Here is a 20,840-nt window from a genome sequence, read left to right as displayed (position 1 = left end):
TCTATGTCTTTAAGGCAGGAATGCAGTTGAATGTGTGAGCAGCCTTGGTGCCATTTACTAAATGATGACGATTGGTATTGTTTATGTGATTGGATGTGTTGTGTGGAAGCCAATGCAGAATGAGTGATATTGATGCATGTATGCAATGGTTGTGATGCATCATTTGCCATGTCATTAACTCTGCACTGTCTGTTGCAGGATAAAGAAAGCCACAACCAGCACAAGTGTGCAAAGATGGGAGGAAGGGTCCCTGACATCAGGCTGCTGACCACAGCTGAGGAGGAAGCTTCAGAGATCGTGAGAGAGGAGGGAGGTAGGGTGAGCGGAGATGGCGAGGCAGAGCCACAAGGCGTAAGGATGAAGTGTCATCTCTGCTCTTGCAGCCATATGTGAAAACTCAAGGAAATGGTTTGAACTTAGGTGAAGCACATGCTTAATGTGCCTCTGTTTGTGTCTCCACTGCAGGTGCCTACACTCGAGTCGCAGAACGTCATGTGGCCCAAGAATCCTCCTCTTGGGAGGAAGAAGAAGCCAATGCCCCAGAGGGTGCACCGTCATCTGCCTCTTCTTCCACCTCCAACAGTGCAGATACATCCACACGGTCTGCGGAGGGTTTAAGATTAGAATCAGGGTCCCAAGCTGGTGCACACAACACAAACACATCGCAGCAGCTGAGGGAGCATGTGCCAGCTGGGTCTCCTGACAGTTGGAGGACTGTTGAGGAAGTGGAGACCTCCCCACAGACCTGCGAATGAAGAATGGACAGTGGTTCACCAGGTAGTGGTGATGTCGAGGTACCTTAGGAAAATATTGAGGATAGCCCACGAAATTCCAATGGCTGGACATGTCAGAATCCGAAAAATCCAAGCCTGCATAAGGCAGCACTTTGACTGGCCAAAATTCCACAAGGATGTGATGGAGTTCTGTAAAACCTTCCACATGTCACAGAGTCATAGAGTCGTACAGCATAGAAAGAGACCCTTTGGCCCACCGCGTCCATGCCGACCATAATGCCCATCTATACTAATCCCACCTGCCTGCATTAATTCCATATCCCTCTATGCCTTTCTCATTCAAGTACCTGTCCAGATGCCTCTTAAATGTCGCTACTGTTCCTGCCTCCACCACTTCCTCAGGCCGCTCATTCCAGATACCCACTATTCTTTGTGTGAAAAATTTACCCCTTTGATCCCCTTCAAACCTCCTCCCTCTCACCTTAAATCTATGCCCTCTAGTTTTAGTCACCCCTACCATGGGAAACAGACTCTGGCTATCTACCCTATCTATGCCTCTCATAATTTTATATACCTCTATGATGTACCCTCTCAGCCTCCTTCGCTCCAGGGAAAGCAGACCCAGCCTATCCAATCTCTCTTTATAACTCAAGCCCTCCAAACCAGGCAGCATCCTTGTGAATCTTTTCTGCACCCTCTCTAGCTTAATCACATCTTTCCTGTAGTGCGGTGACCAGAGCTGCACACAGTTCTCCAAATGCAGCCTAACCAACATTATGTACAACTGTAACATGATGTCCCAACTCTTGTACTCAATGCCTCAGCCAATGAAGACAAGCATGCCATATGCCTTCTTCACCACCCTGTGTTGCCACTTTCAGGGAACTATATACTTGAACCCCAAGGTCTCTCTGCTCAACAACACAACCCAGGGCCCTGCCATTCACTGTATATGTCCTGCCCTGATTTAACTTTCCAAAATGCATCACTTCGCACTTGTCTGCATTAAATTCCATTTGCCAATCCCTTGCCCTCTTTCCCAGTTTATCTATATCCTGTTGTAACCTTAGACAACCTTCTCACTGTCCACTATACCACCAATTTTGGTGTCATCTGCAAACATACTAATCATGCCCCCTACATTCACATCCAAGTCATTAATATATATGACAAACAACAGAGGACCCAGCACCGATCCCTGCGGCACACCACTGGTCACCGGCCTCCAATCTGAAAAACAACCCTCCACTACCACCCTCTGCCTCCTATCACCAAGCCAATTTTGTATCCAATTGGCTAGCTCACCCTGGATCCCATGTGTTTGTACCTTCTGGACCAGCCTACCATGCGCGACCTTGTCAAAGGCCTTGCTAAAGTCCATTTAGATAACGTCCATCGCCCTGCCCTCGTCAATCCTCTTGGTCACCTCCTCGAAAAACTCAATCAAATTCGTGAGACATGATTTCCCACGCACAAAGCCATGCTGACTATCCCTAATCAGACCATGCCTTTCCAAATGCATGTAAATCCTGTCTCTCAGAATCCCTTCCAATAACTTTCCCACCACTGATGTAAGGCTCACTGGCCTGTAGTTCCCTGGCTTATCCCTGCTGCCCTTCTTAAATAAAGGCACAACATTAGCTATCCTCCAGTCTTCCGGTACCTCACCTGTGGCTAACGATGATACAAAAATCTCTGCCAGGGCCCCAGCAATCTCCTCCCTTGCTTCCCATAGCATCCTAGGATATACCTGGTCAGGCCCTGGGGATTTATCCACCCTAATGCGATTCAAAACCTCCAACAGCTCCTCCTTTGTAATGTTGATATGCTCCAGGATATCGCTGTTCCCTCCCCTGAACTCATTAGCTTCCATGACCTTCTCCACGGTAAATACAGACGAGAAGTATTCACTTAAGACCTCGCCCATTTCCCATGGCTCCACACATAGATTACCACACTGATCCTTAAGGGGACCTACTCTCTCCCTAGCTACCCTTTTACTCTTAATATACTTATAGAATCTTTTAGGATTCTCCTTTATCTTATCTGCCAGGGAAATCTCATGGCCTCTTTTCGCCCTCCTAATTTCCCCTTTACTCCACGAGGGACTTGCTTGATCCCAGCTGCCGATACCTGACATATGCCTCCTTCTTTGTCCTGACCAGACCCTCAATATCCCTCGTCAGCCAAGGTTCCCTAAACTTGCCAGTCTTGCCCTTCCATCTAACAGGAACATGCCGGCCCTGAACTCTTCCTATCTCACTTTTAAAAGCCTCCCACTTGCCAGACGTCCCTTTACCTGTAAACAGCCTCTCCCATTCAACTTTTGAGAGTTCCTGTCTGATGCCATCGAAATTAGCCTTCCCGCAATTTCGGACTTCAAACTGAGGACCAGTCCTATCCTTTTCCATAATTATCTTGAAGCTAATAGAGTTATGGTCACTGGTCCCAAAGTGCTCCCCCACTGACACATCAACCACCTGCCCAGCCTCATTTCCTAAGAGGAGGTCGAGTGTAGCCCCTTCTCTAGTAGGGCCATCCACATACTGCTTCAGAAAACTATCCTGGACACACTTAACAAATTCTTCCCCATCAGATCCCTTTGCACTAAGGCAGTCCCAGTCAATATTAGTCACCTACTATTACAACCCTATAATTCCTATACCTATCTGTGATTTTCCTACATATATGCTCCTACATATATGTTGGGGAAGCCCCAACCTGCAATAATACCTGAACCCCTAATTCCCATACCAGCTTTTGGGGAACCCTTCAGCAGAGTGCTGGTGGATTATATGGGACCCCTGCCAAAAACAAAAGGGACCTACCAGTATCTTCTCACCATTATGGATGTGGCTACCCGATTTCCAGAGGCCATTCCCCTAAGAACTATTTCTGCCAATAAAAACATGAAATGCTGGAACCACTCAGCAGGTCTGGCAGCATCTGTGGAAAGAGAAGCAGAGTTAACGTTTCGGGTCAGTGACCCTTCTTCGGAACTATTTCTGCCAAGGTAGTGGTGGAGGGGCTAACCCAATTTTTCACGCAATTAGGGCTGCCTGCTGAGATCCAGTCAGATCAGGACTCCAATTTTATATCCAGAATATTTTTAAAAGGTCATGGTAATCTGGGCATAAACTAGCTAAAGTCCTCAGCCTACCACCCACAGTCACAAGGTACCACCAGGCCCTAAAGACGATGATCAGGGCAGACTGCTATGTGTACCCCCATGACTGGGACAAAGGGCTGGGATTTCTTCTGTTTGCTACCAAGGACTCACCCAATGAGTCCACTGGCTTTAGTCCCTTTGAATTCGTTTATGGACATGAGGTGAGAGGTCCTCTAAAACTAATCAAGGAGAGGTTTGTAGGACCCAGGGATGAACTTTCCATGTTAGACTACATCTCCATGTTCCATGAGCAGCTCACGAGAGCTTAAAAACCCCCCAAACAGCTATGAAAAGGCAGGCGGATAAACATGCCAAGGCCAGAACATTTCAATCTGAAGGCCATGTGTTAGTGCTACTACCCAGTACAGAGTGAAATACTGAAAGCCTGGTTCAGTGGCCCATCCAGAGTAGCTAGGAGGATTAGTAAGGTAAATTATTTAATTGACACCCTAGATCATAGAAAAAAGTAAAGGCTGTGCCAAATCAATATGTTAAAATGGTATCACAGCCAGGACGAGGACAAACTAGAACAGGCAGTCAGGAAAGAGGAGGGTGAAAGGGACAGTGAGGATGAGATAGAGGGAGGCCGGGAGAATTCCCAAATCGAACTCCTACCGTCCGGTTAGCTAACGCAGAAATGTTAGGGTGATTAGACACTGTACTCTCCCATTTAAACACAGAACAGACAGGAGACCTAACTCGGCTGCTCATAGTATTTAAGGAGAGACAAACCAGGGTGCACAATCCTAGCCCTACACAATGTGGATGTAGGAGAGACCCCTCCCATAAAGCAAAGTCCCTATAGGCTAGGTTCCAGGAAATTGACCCAGGTTCGGGAGGAAATTCAGTATATACTGGAGCACAAGCTGATTGAGCCCAGTCAGAGTAGTTGGAGTTCCCTAGTTGTGTTAATGCCCAAACCCAATGGCGCAACAAGGCTCTGCATTGATTACAGAAACGTTAATGCAGTGACCAGAGCTGACTGCTACCCAACTTCTCACCTGGAAGACTGCATTATTAGAGTAGGAAACACCACCTACATAATAAAAATAGTCTTGTTAAAAGAGTACCGGCAGGTTCCCTTAACCACCTGAGCTGAAGAGATCTCAGCTTTTGTCACTCCAGATGGCTTATTCCAGTGCCGGGTGATGTCCTTTGGATTAAGAAATGCCCCAACCATCTTCCAAAGGCTGATGAACCAGGTAGTGGCTGACCTGCTCAACTGTGTAGTGCACCTGGATGATCTGTTAGCGTACAGTGACACCTGGGGGGATCACCTAGACCAGTTAGAAGCCCTCTTCCGAAGGTTATAGTCGGCTGACCTAGTGGTAAATCTCGCAAAGAGCGAGTTTGCTAAAGCTCAGGTAACCTACCTAGGGCATGTTGTGGGTCAGGGGCGAGTGCTGCCCAGCACAGCGAAGGTACAAGCGTTCATGAATTTACCATCTCCACGACCAAACGGGAAATATTGCGATTTTTGGGATCGTGGGTTTTACCGCAAGCTTGTCCCAAACTTTAGCACTATAGCTGCCCCATTGACAGACTTATTACAGAAAAGAGTGAAGGTAGTTTAGTCAGAGGTACCAAACAGTTTTTGAGAGGCTGAAAGCCATCTTAACCAACGAACCGGTACTGGCAGCTCCAAACTTTAATAAACCATTTAAAGTAGCAATTGATGCTAGTGACCTAGGGGTAGGTGTTGTCCTGCTCCAAGATGATGAGTTAGGCATTGAGAGACCAGTTAGGTATTTCTCCAAGAAATTAAACAAACATCAAAAGAAATACTTTACCATGGAGAAGGAAACCCTGGGACTGTTACTGGCTCTCAAGCACTTTGAAATATATGTCTGAAATGGATATAAAGCTGATACCGACCACAATCCTTTGATATTTGTGGAGAAATTCAAAACCTAGAATGCAAGGCTATTCTGACGGAACCTGCTTTTGCAATTTTATTACATAAAGATTACCATATTGCAGGGAAAAGCAATGTGATAGCTGATGCTTTATCCAGAGTCTAACTCAGCACAAAATCATCCCGGATGAAAACTAGACCAGAGCACAGTTATGGCAGTGTGAGATGATAAGTGAGTGTTTGAGGATGAATGTGTGTATACAGTTTCTTTTTTTTATTTTACTGTCATCGCATTTCATTTCACGGGGTGTGGGGGTGTGACAAAAATGTGCTAAGTCGAATGATGTTTTATTTTAATCGACCAGCTGGAGACCTGAATATTAAACTGGTGGAGATGAACCACTCAAATCTTATAAGTTTCAAACTCTGCCTGCTGACCGTGAGCACCGAGGCATATTCCCTGCTGTAGACGGTAATATTCAGTGGTTTATTGATCTGTGTTTGATTGTGTTAGTCTGTTCACCAATCGATGCTCACTGTGCTTCATGACTTAAGCCTGACGGGGGAGCTAAAGAGTAGAGAACTTTCCGAAAAGAACAGACAAAGATCTTCGTTGAAGGAATTCAGTCACATTGCTGTCTCCCAGGGAACCACTGAATCAACATCCATATCTTCAAACCAGAAGCCTCAGGACCATCAAAGGAAAGTCATGCGACCACCGAATTCAGCCTGAAGCCAACTGAGTCACCAACCTCCACAGACTGTATATCTCTTTTATTTCGCTGGACTCTAATTCGACCAAACTATCCTTCCCCACTCTGTAACTGATTTGTGTGAAAGTTGGTGAGTAATTTATTATTTTTACTTAGATCGGTTTAAGTACGATAAAGTTAATCGCTTTCTTTCTGGGCAACCACCTGACTTCGAGCTCAATAAACAACAGAGAACTTTGGACAACTGGGAAAGTTGCTTACAAAATGACAGGTCAAGATTGATGGAGGTCAAAAAGTTGACCTCCTGTTGTCAGTTTTGCTTTTGAATTGCTTTGAGTTGGGGTTGAACGGTACAAAAAGGGAGAGAACTTCCAAGGAGAGAAAAGAACTTCCAAGGAAACCTGTCTGATTGGCTCATTTTATGATCATGGCACGTAAACAAGTAAACACTCACTGAATTGACAAATATATCCACTTAAAAAAATAAATAAATCTGTTGTGGTCAAACAAGGAGAGGGAAATGAGGGGACCCTTCAACCCCTCCTTACCTGATCGTAACACTCTATTTATAAAGCTGACAGTCCCATATGCTTTATTACGCACTTTCTCAACCTGCCCTGCCACCTTCAATGATTTGTGCACATATACCCCCAGGTCTCTCTGCTCCTGTACCCCCTTCAGATTTTATCCTTTATTTTATATTGCCTCTCCTCACTCTTCCTACCAAAATGTATCACTTCACACTTCTCTGCATTAAATTTTATCTGCTACATGTATGTCCATTACATTAGACTGTGTCTATGTCCTCTTGAAGATTATCACCATCCTCCTCACAGTTCACAATACTTCCAAATTTTTTATCATCTGTAAATTTTGAAATTGTACTCTGTACACCCAAGTCTAGGTCACTGAAATATATCAAGAAAAACAGTGGTCCTAACACCGACCTCTGGGGAGCCCCACTATATATCGTCATCCAGTCCGAAAAACAACCACTACTCTCTGTTTCCTGTCACTCAGTCAATTTTGCATCCACACTGTTACAGTCCGTTTTATTCCATGGACTCTAACTTTGCTGATAAGTCTGTTATGTGGCACTTTATCAAATGCCTTTTGGAAGTCCATGTACATTACCTCAACCGCACTATCCTCATCAACCCTCTCAGTTAGCTCAGCAAAATATTCAAGCAATAAAAGCAAAATACTGCGGATGCTGGAAATCTGAAACAAAAACAAGAAATGCTGGATTCACTCAGCAGGTCTGGCAGCATCTGTGGAAAGAGAAGCAGAGTTAACCTTTCGGGTCAGTGACCCTTCTTCGGAACTGACAAATATTAGAAAAGTCACAGATTATAAACAAGTGAGGTGGGGGTTGGGCAAGAGATAACAAAGGAGAAGGTGCAGATTGGACCAGGCCACATAGCTGACCAAAAGGTCACGGAGCAAAGGCAAACAATATGTTAATGGTGTTTTGAAAGACAAAGCATTAGTACAGATTAGGTGTGAATATCTTTTGGGCCTCCTTATCTCGAGAGACAATGGATACGCGCCTGGAGGTGGTCAGTGGTTTGTGAAGCAGCGCCTGGAGTGGCTATAAAGGCCAATTCTGGAGTGACAGGCTCTTCCACAGGTGCTGCAGAGAAATTTGTTTGTTGGGGCTGTTGCACAGTTGGCTCTCCCCTTGCGCCTCTGTCTTTTTTCCTGCCAACTACTAAGTCTCTTCGACTCGCCACAATTTAGCCCTGTCTTTATGGCTGCCCGCCAGCTCTGGCGAATGCTGGCAACTGACTCCCACGACTTGTGATCAATGTCACACGATTTCATGTCGCGTTTGCAGACGTCTTTATAACGGAGACATGGACGGCCGGTGGGTCTGATACCAGTGGCGAGCTCGCTGTACAATGTGTCTTTGGGGATCCTGCCATCTTCCATGCGGCTCACATGGCCAAGCCATCTCAAGCGCCGCTGACTCAGTAGTGTGTATAAGCTGGGGGTGTTGGCCGCTTCAAGGACTTCTGTGTTGGAGATATTGTCCTGCCACCTGATGCCAAGTATTCTCCGAAGGCAGCGAAGATGGAATGAATTGAGACGTCGCTCTTGGCTGGCATACGTTGTCCAGGCCTCGCTGCCGTAGAGCAAGGTACTGAGGACACAGGCCTGATACACTCGGACTTTTGTGTTCCGTGTCAGTGCGCCATTTTCCCACACTCTCTTGGCCAGTCTGGACATAGCAGTGGAAGCCTTACCCATGCGCTTGTTGATTTCTGCATCTAGAGACAGGTTACTGGTGATAGTTGAGCCTAGGTAGGTGAACTCTTGAACCACTTCCAGAGCGTGGTCGCCAATATTGATGGATGGAGCATTTCTGACATCCTGCCCCATGATGTTCGTTTTCTTGAGGCTGATGGTAAGGCCAAATTCATTGCAGGCAGACGCAAACCTGTCGATGAGACTCTGCAGGCATTCTTCAGTGTGAGATGTTAAAGCAGCATCGTCAGCAAAGAGGAGTTCTCTGATGAGGACTTTCCGTACTTTGGACTTCGCTCTTAGACGGGCAAGGTTGAACAACCTGCCCCCTGATCTTGTGTGGAGGAAAATTCCTTCTTCAGAGGATTTGAACGCATGTGAAAGCAGCAGGGAGAAGAAAATCCCAAAAAGTGTGGGTGCGAGAACACAGCCCTGTTTCACACCACTCAGGATAGGAAAGGGCTCTGATGAGGAGCCACCATGTTGAATTGTGCCTTTCATATTGTCATGGAATGAGGTGATGATACTTAGTAGCTTTGGTGGACATCCGATCTTTTCTAGTAGTCTGAAGAGACCACGTAAAGCATTAGTACAGATTAGGTGTGAATATACTGAATATAGAACATCAGCAAGTGCAAACCTGAAGAAAAACAACCTGAAAAAAACAGTGGGTAAGCAAACTGAACAAACTAAGATGAAATGAAATAAATGCAAAAAATGTAAAAAGGAATGCAAAAAAAAAAGGAAGAAAAAATAACTAAAAATGACTAAAAATGAAAGTAAAGTGGGGGGCTGTCATGCTCTGAAATTATTGAACTCAATGTTCAGTCCGGCAGGCTGTAGTGTGCCTAATCGGTAGATGAGATGCTGTTCCTCGAGCTTGCGTTGATGTTCACTGGAACACTGCAGCAATCCCAGGACAGAGATGTGAGCATGAGAGCAGGGGGGAGTGTTGAAATGGCAAGCAACCGGAAGCTCAGGGTCCTGCTTGCCAGTTCGAACTGCTCGCAGATGCTCATCAGTCTGCGCACGGACAGCGGATCCGAGCAGAAGACGGCGACGTCATCCATGTACAGGGAGGTTTTAACCTGAGTGCCTCCACTGCCTGGGATTGTCACCCCTCTTATGCTCGCATCCTTCCTAATAGACTCAGCAAAGGGTTCAATACAGCAAACAAACAAGACCGGGGACAGAGGACAGCCCTGTCTGACTCCAGATTTGATCGGGAAACTTTCAGATTCCCACCTGTTGATTGAGACTGCGCTACTGATGTTTGTGTAGAGCAGTTGGATCCAATTGCAGATTCCCTCCCCAAACCAATTGTAGCACCCTTACTATAATGCTGGCTGTGATCAGTTAAGTCAATGCAGATAGCAGATCAAGTCTAAGACCATCCTGATTTAGTACTGCAACCACCTCATTGCTCATGTCGACTCCCAAGCTCAGCAAACTGGAATGATTGTTTCAGTACGAAGTGGAGACCCGAACAATTTGCCAACAATATGCATACACATTGGAAAATTGTAATCTTGGTTATGAAAGAGTAAACTATTTCTGAAAATGATTAAGCTGCAAATTAAATTTGTAGTAACATTGTCTTGCAATAATAAACTGTAAAAGGATCAAGCAATTTAGTTGTAGGGCATTGAAGTTTTATTGTGTTAGCTGAGTTTAAATATTTGTAACTGGCAAGTTAAATCTGACAAATATAACATTAAGAAGATAATACTGAAGCTTTTAACATTCATTTATTCTTCATAGGGGAAAAATAAAGGGTGATTATGCAAATATATGCAATGCACTCAATATGTAATTGTATAAAGAGTATAAATTTGTATAAATTGTATATTGATGCAATAGTGGTCCTGTCTGATGAAAATTAAAGAGCAGATACAAAGGTGCAGTTGGAGCCTCTAAAAATTCTTATGCCCCTCCCCAGTCTACTCATTGAATTCCACACATGGCTGTAATTTTATGCAGATTGCTCATCAGTTCCTCCGGAGGTAAACAGAGTAAATGGCTGGGTTTTGTTATTACATGACTATGACAACTGCTTGCATCAACAAACAATGGGCTGTGAATCCCACAAGATAAGTCAAAGAAAGACATCTGTGAATGTTGCTCTTTTGAAATTCAAGATAGCTCAAATTCTGATGAGAGGCAATTTTTCACTGCACATTGCTATGGAAAATCTATCTCTATTATACTAGGATTCTGGTCTTTATGAACATGTCACATATGTTCAAATAAAAACAAACATTTGTTTATTTTATTTAAGTCAATTTATTAAGAGCAATCAATCTTCACAGTAGTTCCCATTAACACATTTTCACTTTAAAGCATTACACACTTTTTCTTAAATGTGAAACTTTGCTTATTGCTGAGAATTCTCCAATAACCCATTTAGTTTGCTGCTTTGGCTCCAAAAGGAACTCTGAAGCCAACAGTAAAATGGCAGAGCAGATAATGATATTTATATAATGCATCGAATAGCAACAAGCATTGATTTCCAGGATTGTTATGTTTTGTCCAGCTGGCAAATGGGTCAACCACATGTTTTGTTAATGACTCAACCAGTTGAAACCAGTTTTACAGTTGCAAAGTTTTAGTCTGCGTGTTTTGTGAAGCTTCATTCAAAAAATAATGAGGCACCGAGCATTACTGAAGCTACTGTGAGTGCTGTGAATAAGAGACATCATTACAGGATTTATCAAAATTATATACCCGATTCTACAATCTGTAAAAAAAAACTATTGATTCTTGCAGTGCTTCATTTTATTTGAGTTGCTAAACTTATTCTAATTGAGTACCAATTGTAATAGACATGATTATAACATGCATGTTGGTAGGTAAATTGGCCATTATAAATTGTCACTAGTATAGGTAGGTGGTAGGGACAGATGGGGATGTTTGGTAGGAATATGGGATTAGTGTAGGATTAGTATAAATGGGTGGTTGATGGTCGGCACAGACTCGGTGGGCCGAAGGGCCTGTTTCAGTGCTGTATCTCTAATCTAATCTAATCTAATCTAACTATGATGAATAACTATAATTGATTGGCAAGCACTTTTGATGAGCAATCCCCCCTGATTGGTAAGGTCTGGCAAGGGTTTTTCAATGTGAGCGCACATTGCAGCATATCAACATATTAAACAGACATGTTCATGATAGGTAGTTTATTATCATCTTAATCCTCATGAGCACAGCCATTACTCAAATTCAATTCACTTTCTGATTGTATCTAATTCAGTCGAAGGAGAACAGATGAAAGGTGCAGTTAATTTGATCATCAGAGAAAGAGCAACAGAAACGATAGTGTACATTCTACATTTCATATAGGATCAAGAGGAACTCCTCCAAAGGATAATTTGGTAAATATTACTGCAGCAAATCATGCAGACTAGAAAAGTCCTAGATTTGATTCTCAGCCTGTGCTGATTTGGCTGATCTCAGCTGGGTTTATAGGCATTACTATTGGCTTCACTGACTTTAACTGAGTAGCAACAACTTATATTTCTATACCATCTTTAACATAATAAAATGTCCCAAGGTGCTTCACAGGAGCATTATAAAACAAACTATGACACCGAGCCACAGAAGGACGTATTAGGTCAGGTGACCAAAAGCTTGATCAAAGAAGTCAGTTTTAAGAAGTGTCTTAAAGGAGGAAAGCGAGGTGAGAGATTAAGGGAGGATATTCCAGAGTTTGGGGCCTAGGCAACTGAAGGCACAGCCACCAATGGTGGAGCGATTAAAATCAGAGATGCACAAGAAGCCAGAATTAGAACAGCGCAGATATCTTGGAGGGTTGTGTGGCTAGAGGTTATAGAGATGGGAGGGGCGAGGCCGTGGAGGGATTTTGAAAACAAGGATGAGAATTTTAAAATCAAGATGTTGCTTGACCAGGAGCCATTGTAGGTCAGAGAGCACTGGGTGATAGGTGAATGGTATTTTCTCCAAAAATATACTTTATTCATAAAAATCTGTAAAACAAAAGGGCTGAATTTTACCGGCCCCTTGACACCGTGGGCCGTGGCGCGGGGGATGGTAAAATTCTGCAGGGAGAGGCCCGCCTTGACCCGCAACTTTGAGAAGGGTCCACCGCATTTTACCGGTGGTGGGGGTCCTCGGTGCAGCCCCCACGCCGCCTGGCGGTGAGCTCTTCATCTGCATATTTAAATTGACATCAATTACATTCAAATTAACTTACCTGCCGTCCTACGCTGAATTTACGGGTTCTGTTCGGCCTTCGCGCACCTTCAGAACTCCGCACAGAGTTCTGAGGAGAGAACCTCAAGGAATATAAAAACAGTCAGAGCTTCTACAAGCATGTAAAAAAAGACAAGAATAGCTAAAGTAAAAGTTGGTCCCTTAGAGGATGAGACTGGGGAATTAATGTGGGAAACAAGGAAATGGCAGAGACTTTGAACAAATATTTATGGGCGGCACAGTGGCGCAGTGGTTAGCACCGCAGTCTCACAGCTCCAGTGACCCAGGTTCAATTCCAGGTACTGCCTGTGTGGAGTTTGCAAGTTCTCCCTGTGTCTGCGTGGGTTTTCTCCGGGTGCTCCGGTTTCCTCCCACAAGCCAAAAGACTTGCAGGTTGGTAGGTAAATTAGCCATTATAAATTGCCACTAATATAGGTAGGTGGTAGGGAAATATAGGGACAGGTGGGGATGTGGTAGGAATATGGGATTAGTGTAGATTAGTGTAAAATGGGTGGTTGATGGTCGGCACAGACTCGGTGGGCCGAAGGGTCTGTTTCAGTGCTGTATCTCTAAACTAAACTAAACCTGGTGGGGAGGGGGAGGAATAAAATTTTCAGGGCAAGAGGGGTGGAGGAGCAGAGAAATCAATGTTTATTGGATGCGGGGATGGTGGGAAGGGATTGAAGGGCAAAGATTGAAGGTTGGGGGGAAAGTTCGTGTATTTGAAAAATCAATTGATGGTCATTTCAGGCAATGAAATGACAGGCAATGAAATGACCATTGGGGTGGTTGTGGAAGGGCCTCCATCACTTAGTTTTATATTTAATAAAAATCAATTATATTTTCCCTTTAAAAATTATACTTATTTGTAAACATAGAAAATAGGAGCAGGAGTAGGCCCTTCGGGCCTGCTCTGCCATTCAAAAAAGATCATGGCTGATTGTCTAATTCGGTACCCTGTTCCTGCTTTCTCCCCATATCCCTTGCTCCCTTTGGCATGAAGAAATATATCTATCTCTTTCTTGAATATATTTAATGACTTGGCCTCCATTGCCTTCTGCAGTAGAGAATTCCACAGATTCACCACCCTCTGAGTGAAGAAATTTCTCCTCATCTTGGTTCTAAATAGCATACCCGTGCGTGAAATATTGCGGGGACTCCTTGGTGGCCGCTGAATGTTGGCCCCCTGCTGAGTTTTAAGGGCGCCGCCATTACAGCTCTACGTTACAGAGCAGTTCCAATTTGACATTCCAGAAAGTGCAAAATAAATCAGTTTTCTTCAATACAGAACATGAGTTGAAGGGAAGTGAAGGTTCCTGTTCCTGATTGGTATCCTGTGACTTTCACTGGATGAAGAGATCAAGGGCAGCTGTGGTCCCCTTTCTGGTCAAGTAATGCAATGCCATTGATGGTCTTGCCTCAGACAGTTTCATCCATTTGGAATGAGATTCATTTATTGGACTAGGACAATGAGTAAATGGGCAGAGGTGATGGGTGAGCATGTTGCCACGATAATGAGGCAAACAATGCAAAGGTGTTCCAGACAGGGGCTGAGACAGGGTCTTCCAGGGCATTAGCTGGCCTCCCCCACATAAAAAATCTTCTCACTTCTGGGATGAGCTTTTTTTTTTAGTCCAGCTTCGACTCTGATATTTTATTTAATCTCCTGGCTCACGTTTCTGTTTCTCTAAACAGTGGCATCTTAATATATGCAAAAGGCTGAGCTTTCTTTTCATGCTCAAATTCTGCTTTGGATGTTTGTGGGGCTTTTCTTTTTTACTTACATGCTGCTACTGTGCTGTTTTGCTTTTAACTTGTTCCTGGTGCTTTCATAAAAATTCTCCCACCTTGAAACCTCCCCAGCCCTGAACCTCAAAAACCACTTCCTTTTTTTAAACAAATTAACTTCTCCTCATACCTTTTCCCTCACTAGTCTCTTCATTGTGACAGCTGTAACTCCCTCTCATATCTTATCCCACTAATCTCTTCTGTGCTCACGACTTGCCACCACCTTTCTGGCACTTGTCCTTTCCTAAACATTTGTGACCTTTAAAATTATGAAGGGGTTTGATAGGGTAGATGTAGACAAGTTATTTCCACTTGTGGCTGAATCCAAAACTAGAGGTGAGATGAAGTGAAATGGCAGAGGCTCATGCGGAGCTAGACTAGCTTAGACCTGTTGGGCCAAATGGCCTGTTTCTGTGCTGTAAATTCTGTGTAATTCACAACCTTTACCACATGCTCACCAGCAACTCCTCTGCAGCCCTATTGTTTCCTCCTTTAACATTTCACATCTCCCCATCAATCAGCTGAAACTCCCCAGTGCTCTCCCATCTTAGCAGGTCTCGCAGCATCTGTGGAGAGAGAAACAGAGTTAACCAGGTCGATGACCGTCTTGATGAAAGGTCATCGAGCTGAAACGTTGGCCAGAATTTTAAGCCCCCACAAAGAGCGGATTGGCCGGGGGCGGGGGTGGGGGGGGGCGGAGCCCTTCCTGACCCTGTCCCACCTCCACCGCCATTTTATGCGGGGCATAAAACCAGCAAAAACCAGCCCGCCCACCCCAGGCCAATCATGGCCCTTTAAGTGACAGCCAACAGCCACTTAAGGGCCTCCGCCCGCTGCTACGGGGATTTTACCCTTGGCCAGTCGGGCGGGCCAGGCCTGAGAAAAGCAGCCTGGGGGGGGTGGTCGGAGGGCCGCCCCCAATGATCCAACCACCCCCAACACGCCCCCCCCATTTCCCCAATCGACTACCCTTGCCTTGCCAGGGCCCGACCGATCACCCCCAGCGAGGCCTCAAATACTTACCTTTACCCGGGGTCGTCCTTCCTCTTCTTCTCGAAGCTGGGTTGCAGTCCCTGTAGTGGCCACCGCTCCCAGTGGCGCTGCTGGGACTAAGAGCTGCCAGCCCGCTGATTAGCCAGCAGCTCCATTAGGCGGGACCTCCTGCCTCAATGAGGTAGAAGTCCTGCCTCAGACCAATTAATGGCCTGGGGCCTGTAAAGTGCGGTCTGGATCCCCAGGCCAGGCGGAGGTGGGTTCGCCACTGACTTTTCAGTTGGTGGACAGCTCCCGTCCGACGAGGGTAAAATCCAGCCTGTTAACTCTATTTTTCTCTCCACAGATGCTGCCAGATATGCTGAGTATCTCCAGCACTTTCAGTTGTTATTTCAGATTTTCAGCATCCACAGTATTTTGCTTTTATTCTTCCATCTTAGTTGCTAAATATATTGATGAAGTCTAAATTTATTTTTGGTGAGTGTGTACTTTTTTGTGGATTGGAAAGTGATTGGCAATAAGATGTATGGTGGGGACAGAATGTGGTGGAATCTTTTTTGTTGGGTTCTGATGAAATGTCATCGAGCTGAAACATTAACTCTGTTTCTCGCTCCACAGATACTGCCAGACCTGCTGAATATTTCCAACACTTTCTGGTACTATTTCTTTTTTTTTGGTGTCTCTAATTTATGGATGGCCCCAAGCTAATTCACTCTGTCCATACTTGCAGATTTATACACGAGTCTGGATTCAAGGGCTCACCATAATGTACTAGTCTGTAGACTATTTGGGGCAATGAATTTATTTCAATTCCAAAACACAAACAGCTTAGCAACAGAGACGAGATAATGGCAGCACTTAATGAGATTTATGCACTGTAAATTGTTTCCCCATGATCAAAACTATTTTATCCTTCAGGCAAATTGTTAGAATCTTGTTTGACAGCTTTTCATAATGCAGCCTGCTAATGATAAAACACTGTGTGAACATGGGACCTGTGAGAGTAGCTGTAATTATTACCTATCATATGGACCAATACAGCCCAGAAACCTTCCTAATCCCCCCTGCTGGTTTACCACTTATAGATGGCAGGTTGATTGATTGCACAACATGCTGCAAATTGTAACAGCTTTATACCATTCCAAATATGAAAAAGATTCATTTTCTCCAATTTGTAACTTCAAAGACTTTTTAGTAGGAAAAGTCCAGCTACAAGGTAGGCATCTATGACTCTATCGTAATGAGCTGGAGTAATAATAGTGAAGAATAATTAGCCATCAAGAACTTTAATTTTTGCATATTTGCTCTCATCTCCTAAAGGCTCTGAGTCTTGCTGGGATACAGTTCCAGCAACACTTATGGTACCTTGCCTAAGTGGCCACTTTCCTTGTGAAAACTTGGACTGTGAATGTCGTCAGACCATCAAGGTACCAGAGCTGAGCCTGAAGCTTTCATCGCCCAATATCCTCACAAATGCATGCTTCAGGAACGGTCAGTGGATAACAATCCAAGTAGGGACCTTAGCCTATATTTTCACATATTCATCTTCGTAGTCCTCGGTTGCTGAAGGCAATAGTAGTTAAATCAGAACACAACAGAAATTGAGCTGGGGCCTGCTGGGCAGTGTGGCTTTATGTCATTCCAGGCAGTGCATTTACTCATTGGACCATTTGGGGAACTTGTACTTATTTTTCTATGGGACAAGGTTTCTGTAGTGCCACTAAAATCCAATGGAATGAGCCTTGGCTAAGTGGCAGCATTACTGCCTCTCAGTTAGAAGCTTATGGCTTCAAGTCCCATTCCAGACATCTGATGCTGAGCAGCAGATCAGAGCTATGGTTTCTGAATACAGGGCTGACATCCAGTGGAGTGCTAATGTCTGTTGGGAATGGAGGGAACATGCCTGCACCCACCCCCACCCCACCACTACATCACCCAAATGGCTGGTCCTCCAGGTAAGGAGTTGTGAGTCAGGCTAATGACCCATCTACATAAAATTGGGTCTTTGTCACAGAAGCAACCCACAACATGATCTGCTGGATGTAAAACAGTGAAAGAAAAAGCCTCATGTGCAACTAGGCACTGAGAGATAGAAGAATGGGACACTGCTAGTTTACAGAAATGTGTCATAAACTTGCCTCTGAGTCAGCAGTTTGCGGGTTCAAGTCACATGCCAAAGGCTTAGATAAGAAATTGGAGCATGAGTAGACCATTTGGCCCCTTGAGCATGCTCCACCATTCAATACCATGGCAGATCTTCAACTCCACATTACCCCACATATATTGAGTATTTCCAGCATTTCTTGTTTTTATTAACACACCATTAACATATTGTTTGCCTTTGCTCCATGACCTACTGGTCAGCTATTCTGTGACCTGGTCCTATTTACACCTTCTCCTTTGTTATCTCTTGCCCCACCCCCCACTTTACTTGCTTATAACCTTTTACATTTCTAATATTTGCTAGTTCTGAAGAAGGGTCACTGACCTGAAACGTTAACTCTGCTTCTCTCTCCGCAGATGCTGCCAGACCTGCTGAGTATTTCCAGCATTTCTTGTTTTTATTTCAGATTTCCAGCATCCGCAGTATTTTGCTTTTATCAAACAGTTCCGAGTTGACATTCCAGAAAATGCAAAAGAAATCAGTTTCCTTCAATACAGAATGTGAGTTGCCTCACAACCCTTCCATTCCATTTTACATGCAATGTAAATGCATGCAATGCATTACATAGCAAAACCATATTTTGGTGCATACAGCCCTAGGGGATTTACACAGGTTCCAGCCCCTCGGTTCACTATGGCGGGAGGACCTTACACAGTGGTCTTTCCCCATTGAGTCTTTGCGGTGACTGCCCCAAGCTTTAGTGCGTCCCTCAGCACATAGTCCTGGATCTTGGAATGTGCCAGTCTGCAACACTCAGTTGTGGACAAATCTTTGCACTGGAAGACCAGCAAGTTTCAGGAGGACCAAAGAGAATCTTTCACCAACTTGATGGTCCTCCAGCAGCAGTTGATGTTTATCTCGGTATACATCCCAGAGAACAGACCATAGAGCACAGACTCCTGTGTTACCAAGCTGCTCGGGATGAATCTCGACAAAAACCACTACATCTCTTTCCACATCTGCTTTGCAAAGGCACATTCCAGAAGGAGGGGGGGTAGCAGTCTGTTCCCTACAACAGCCACTTCGAGGGCAGCGTGCAGAGGTGGTGACATTCCGGGCCTGCAGGAAGGATCTGATGGGGAGAGCTCTTCTCACCAGCAGCCAAGCAAATTCTTGGTGGTTGTTTGAAAGTTCTGGTGATGAGGCATTCTGCAAAATGACTTTGGCAGTCTACTCGGGGAACCATCTGACAGGATCTACCATCTCCTTTTCCCAAATGGCCTGGACTACATTCCATGCAGACTACTGCCTGATGGATTGGTGGTCAAAGGTGTCTTTCTGCATAAACTTTTCCACAAAGGACAGGTTGTATGGCACGGTCCAACTGGATGGAGCGTTCCGCGGCAATGTGGCTAGACGCATCCTTCGCAACACCGGGGACAGATAGAACCTCAGCACATAGTGACACTTGGTGTTCGTGTACTGGGGTTCTATGCACAGCTTGATGCAGCTGCACACAAAGGTGGCCATCAGGACAAGGGTGACGTTGGGTACGTTTCCCCCCCTTTATCTAGAGGTTTGAACATCATGTCCCTGTGGACATGGTCCATTTTGGATCTCCAGATAAAGCAGAAGATGGATCTGGTGACCACCACAGCGCAGGACTGGGGAATGGGCCAGACCTGCGCCACGTGCAGTAACAACGTGAGCGTCTCGCACCTAATGACCAGTTCTTACCCACAATGGGGAGAGAACGCTGCTCCCACATGCTCAGTTTATGGTTTACCATGGTTTGTCACTCCTTCCAGGTTTTGGCGCACACACCGGCCCCTCCGAACCATATCCCCAGCACCTTCAGGTAGTCTGACCTGATGGTGAAGGGGACAAAGGATCGGTTGGCCCAGTTCCCAAAGAACATGGCCTCGCTCTTTCCGCTATTTACTTGGCTCCCAAGGCCAGTTCGAACTGGTCGCAAAGGCTCATCAGCCTGCGAACGGACAGCGGATCCGAGCAGAAGACGGTGATGTTGTCCATGTACAGGGAGGCTTTGACCTGAGTGCCTCCACTGCCTGGGATTGTCACCCCTCTTATGCTCGCATCCTTCCTAATGGACTCAGCAAAAGGTTTGATACAGCAAACAAACAAGACAGGGGAGAGAGGATAGCCCTGTCTGACTCCAGATTGGATCGAGAAACTTTCTGATTCCCACCCATTGATTGAGACTGCGCTACTGATGTTTGTGTAAAGCAGTTGGATCCAATTGCAGATTCTCTCCACAAACCCCATTTTGGAGTGCACATCCATCATGTATGTGTGCGATATTCTGTCAAAAGCATTCTCCTGGTCCAAGCTGATGAGGCAGGTGTCGACCCCCCCTATCCTGCATAAAGGCGATTGTATCCCTGAGTAATGCGCGGCTATCAGAGGTCTTCCTGCCGGGTACAGTACAAGTCTGATCCGGGTGAATCACCAACTCCAGAGCAGACTTGGCCCGACTGGTGATGGCTTTGGACAGAATCTTGTAGTCAACATTAAGCAGTGAGATGGGCCGCCAATTTCTGATTTCCGCCCTCTCCCCCTTCCGCTTGTAGATGAGGGTGATGATGCCACTCCTCGTGGATTCTGACATGATTTTGGCCAGAAGCATACTCTTGTATACTTCCAGCAGGTCTGGACCAATCCAGTCCCACAGAGTCGATTACAACTCAACCGGTAAGCTGACGCTTCCAGGAATTTTACACGTCTCGAAGAACCTGACGGCCTTTGTCAGCTCTTCCAGAGTTAGTGGTTTGTCCAGATTCTCCTGACTGCTGTCATCTAAGATCTCAGTGTTAGATGACAGGAAAGACTGGGAGGCTGTGCTGTTCGTGGGCTGCCCGACCCTTTGAGTTAAGAAATTTCTTTCCATCTCAGTCCTCAATGATCAACCCTTTATTCTGAGACTGTTACCGCTGGTTCTAGACTCCCCAGTCAGGTGAAGCATCTTCTAGCATCTGTCCTGTCAAGTCCCTTAAGAATTTTATATGTT

General features: G+C 45.1%; 1 long non-coding RNA gene across 4 annotated transcripts in view; it reads right to left on the bottom strand.

The window, feature by feature from the left end:
- The window catches only part of LOC137378461 (uncharacterized), a 74,211-nt gene that overhangs the window by 15,268 nt on the left and 38,103 nt on the right, over positions 1-20,840 (bottom strand). For 2 of the 4 annotated variants that reach the window (XR_010976614.1, XR_010976611.1), the window contains exon 1: positions 3,563-3,611. The exons of the other annotated variants lie outside the window; for them this stretch is intronic. This is a non-coding gene — a long non-coding RNA (uncharacterized lncRNA). Of the gene's footprint in view, positions 1-3,562; positions 3,612-20,840 lie in introns of those variants that run through there. 4 annotated transcript variants of the gene reach the window in all.

Source organism: Heterodontus francisci, chromosome 16 (genome assembly GCF_036365525.1).
Source record: "Heterodontus francisci isolate sHetFra1 chromosome 16, sHetFra1.hap1, whole genome shotgun sequence".
In the NCBI taxonomy this organism is placed as follows: Eukaryota; Metazoa; Chordata; class Chondrichthyes; order Heterodontiformes; family Heterodontidae; genus Heterodontus; species Heterodontus francisci.
This window is presented reverse-complemented; position numbering and strand designations above follow the sequence as displayed.